The 4,250-nt window shown below is 52.3% G+C and overlaps 1 pseudogene; it reads right to left on the reverse strand.

Annotated features, from left to right (window-relative positions):
* Positions 1-3,503: 3,503 nt before the first annotated feature.
* Positions 3,504-3,885, reverse strand: LOC138423310 (elongin-B pseudogene; annotated as a pseudogene).
* Between the last annotated feature and the right edge of the window lie 365 nt (positions 3,886-4,250).

The following is a 4,250-nucleotide window of genomic DNA, read 5'->3' on the forward strand; positions in this document are numbered from 1 at the left end:
GCCACACAATTTCTTGCTGTGACCACATGACTTGGCAGCTTGCTCCTTCCTAGTCAAGGGGGGTCCAAGAGCCACCTGCGTGACAGGCTCTGCGATCTTATACTACAAGACTGTGTCTATCCCGTTGCCTTTGCCATGGTCAGTTGGTTAGAGTGAGTCAAGGTCATGCCCACAGTCAAGGACAGGGGCTGCAAAAGGGTGTGAACACCAGATGGTGGGGTCTTTGGGAGCCACTTATTTCTATTAAGTTATTTTTATTGGAGTATAGTTGCTTTACAATGCTGTGTGAGCTCCTACTGCATAGCAAAATGAATTAGCCATACATATACATACTTCCCCCCTTTTTTTGGATGTCCCTCCCATTTAGGACACTGTAGTGCATTAAGCAGAATTCCCTGTGTTCTGCAGTGTGTTCCCATGAGTTGTCTATTTTATGCACAGTATCAATAGTGTATATGTGTCAATTCCAACCCTCCAACTCCTGCTACCCCACTCCCCCTTGTTATCGATACATTTGGTCTTTATATCTGTGTCTCTGTTTCTGCTTTGTAAGTAAGGTCACCTATATCATTTTTCAGGATTCCACATATATGCATTAATATACAATATTTACTTTTCTCTTTCTGACTTACACTCTGTATGACTCTCTCTAGGTCCATCCACGCCTCTACAAATGATCCAATTTCATTCTTTTATATTGGGAGCCACTTTCTTAAAATTTAGGACCCACTTTTAAAGTAGCCTAAACAAAGCTAATTATTAACTTCATGAAAAACTAAAAGTTAAACCAGAAAGGAAATACAACCACATTTACATTACTTGACTCAGTAGCAGACAGTGTTTACATAATCATTAAACAACTGAATATTCCTTGAACTAAAAATTGTTGCATATTGGTAATAAGAAGTGACAGAGGGGGAGAGTGCTGTGTGGGTGTGTAGCCGAGGGGGACTGTGTGTGAGAGAGCTCAACCCTTGTCTTCTGTAAGAGGAAGTCAGCAGATAATGGCTCAAATTGGTAAATCAAGTAACAGCAGCACAAGCATGTTATTTATAAACATGGAGATAAAACCCAGAAGAAGCCAAAGCGTTGACTGTGGTTGTTTCCGGGGAGGGTTGGGGGTGGGGTGGTTGGGAAGGGCTTGCTGCTCGTCACTGTAGGCCTGTGTATCTTGGAAAATTCTGTGCGTGTCAAGTGCATATGCTTTAAACTATTACATTGCTTCGATAAAAATACACATTAATTAATAGAGAAAGAGATAAGGGGAGGAGCACCATCCCCTGGAGGGAACAGCGGAGTCCCCGGGGATGCTGAGCCATCCGAGCTTCTCCTTACCCTGCAGGGAGGGGTTCTGCGGATCCAGGGCAAGAATGGCAGTCCCGGGGGAGAACCTGAGTGGCACATACTCGGGGGAATGTGGTAACTGGAGCTTCCACACGGAGAATACGGTAACAGCCTGGGGACTGGGAGGGTATGGGAAGGAAGTAGGGAGGGGCAACCGGGATCCCTACCCCAGGATTGAGGGGGGGCACTCAGGCCCCGGGCGAGATGCCCCCACCCTTGTAGTCCCCCTCTCTGTAGACATTTCTTGGAAAAACTCTGAAGGTTCCCGTGAGGCTTTGTTTTTCGTTTAGTAGATTTTGTATAATTTGTTTTTAATCTAAGTAGTAAATGTTCCTGGTAAGAACACTGGGAAGCAGGATGCCTTGGAAAGGCGCGGCCCAGCAGGGGTGTCCAGCCCCTTGCAGGTCCCCAGGGCTCCTCCTGTTCCTGCTGACGTCGGTCTCTCTCTCCCAGGCACGCAGGGGTCTCTCTCTGCACGCCCATGGTCTGCACCCCGCTTATTCACTTTGCCGCCTGGCCAGGCACTCTTCTCTCATGCCAAGACCCCCAGAGAGAGCCGTCTCACCTCTTTTTCCAGACCCCTGTGCCAGGAGCCTGCATTGGTGTGCCCAGTCCCCAGTGGTGGGTGTTCAGCTTGAGTGTAAGATTTTGCTCTTCGTAACTCAGCTGCTGGACATGAGTTTGAGCACACTCTGGGAGTTGGTGATCGACAGGGAAGCCTGGCATGCTGCAGTTCATGGGGTTCCAAAGAGTTGGACATGACTGAGTGACTGAACTGTGGCTGGACACCTCCAGGCAGACCGCCGGGCTTTCTCCCCCACCCCCTCACTGCCCTGGGAACCTGAGTCTGTCTGGGAACACCTGTCACAGGCCTGAGTCCTAGGACCTCACAGCACTGTGGCCTGAATGTTGAGGAAGGTCTGGTGCAAAGGAGCTGGGAGGAGAGGAATGGTGTGAGAGGTGGAGACAGAAAGGGATCGCTGGGGGTGTCTGCCCACCTTCGTGGGCAGGGCACGGGGCCACTCAGGGCTGCCCACCTGCCTAGCAGAGCTGGGACTGGCTGAGACACCCTGTGCCTGGAACATTGTGGTTGGAGGACGACTCTGGCTTTGTCACTTCCTCCCTATACCTGCTTTAAAGTGGCCTTGACAACTTGCTTAACCTCTCCAGGCCTCAGTTTTCTCATCTGCAAAATGGGAATGACAAGAGCACAGCTGTCCTCGGAGGGGAGCCAGGAGACGGTGAGGAGGGCAGAGGGAGGAGTCGGGGGCCCTCCAAGGGGAGCGTGGATGGGACTGGGCCATGAGAACAAGAAGATCCTCCCGAGTAGAACCGGAAAGGAGTGTGTGTCAGAATTTGGGTCTGAACTGCCTCCCCACCACCACCCCCCTCTCCCGCCCCAGTGCTCCAGCCCCTCTCGTGGCTGGGCCCCAGTCTCTTGGCCTCAGTTGACTCAGGCTGTCCTGGAGGGACAGCTTAGAGCTAATAAGAGACACGTGCCTGCCCAGGGACCCCTGCAGCCCAAGTCCAAGGCCCCCCGGGGAGGTGTTGTCAGGCTCCTTTCCGGAGCTCCCCGCTCTCCCACAATCAGGGCTCAGGTTGTAGCAGGGGAGGAAATCCTGATGGTGGGGATGGGGTCTGAGAGGAAGGGCTGCTGAGCCGCAGAAGTCGGGCTCTAGAAGGAGGTGGGGACCAGCCAGAGGGTGGGGCCTGAGAACAGGGACGGCACACCCTCCCAGAGACCGTCGGGGGTCCCACTGCCTGAGCCCAGACCTCCGGGTCAGTGGATCCCTTTTCAGACACAGACCACCCTCTCCACTCCTATGCTTGCCCAGAGCAAGGCCTGCTGAGTTCTGATGTGGACTCCACTTGCCCCCGACCATGGACATGGGCTCTCCGGAGCTGGTTGCTCCATGCGGCGGCAGGAAGCGTTGCATTCTACCCCATGCCCTGCACATACGTCTTCAATTACAACAAGGAAAAGCTTATGGAACAGAGCTTACCCTTATTTCATTTATTTTTTTATTTTTTTATTTTTGGGTGAAATAGATAAGGAGAGCTTTATTACTTCACCAGGCAAAGGGCTTCTGCCATGAAAAACTAAGTGTCCCAACCCAGGAGAATTTGTTTTAAAGACACCCAAATCTCTTTTAGTGGGAGAGTGGGGCAGTTGAGGCGGGGGTCTTACTGCGCAGCTTGTCCGTCGGCTCTGCTTCCTGAGTCCTGCGGCTTCATTACCTCTGGCAGCTCGGGTGGGCTGGAGAAGGGCTCTATTCACACGTCTTCAAATGCCTCATCTTCCCTGAAGGCTAGCCCCACAATCACTGGGGCCTGAGGCAGTGCCATTTGGCTGGTGAAACCACACTCGCCCAGTGTCTCGCTGTCATCCAGAAGGTGGTCATCCTTGTACAGCTGCTGCTCATCCGGCGGACGCTTGAGGATACCCTGGATGATGCGCTTCAACTCAAACACGGTGCTCGACTCCTTGGCTTCAGTGAAGATGGTGGTCTTGCCGCGCCGGATCAAGAGGAACACGTCCATTGCAGCTGTGGCGGTGGCTGTGGCGGTGGCGGTGGCGGTGGCGGTGGCGCAGCTGCCTGTCCTCCTCGACTCCCTTATTTCATTTAAAAAAGTGCTTCATTTGTAGTTGTCCAAAAATGGAAACAACCCAACTTTCCATCAGCCGTAGATGGATAAACAAATGTGTATCTGTACAGAGGAACGCCGCTCTGCAGTGAAAATAAAGTACTAGTGCACAGGGCTTCCCTGGTGGCTCCGCGGTAAAGAACCCACCTGCCAATGCAGGAGACGTGGGTTTGATCCCAGGGTTGGGAAGATCTTCCGAAGAAGGAAATGGCAACCCACTCCTGTATCCTTGCCTGGGAAATTCCATGGACAGAGGAGCC

Source organism: Ovis canadensis, chromosome 18, assembly GCF_042477335.2.
Source record: "Ovis canadensis isolate MfBH-ARS-UI-01 breed Bighorn chromosome 18, ARS-UI_OviCan_v2, whole genome shotgun sequence".
Lineage (NCBI taxonomy): Eukaryota > Metazoa > Chordata > Mammalia > Artiodactyla > Bovidae > Ovis > Ovis canadensis.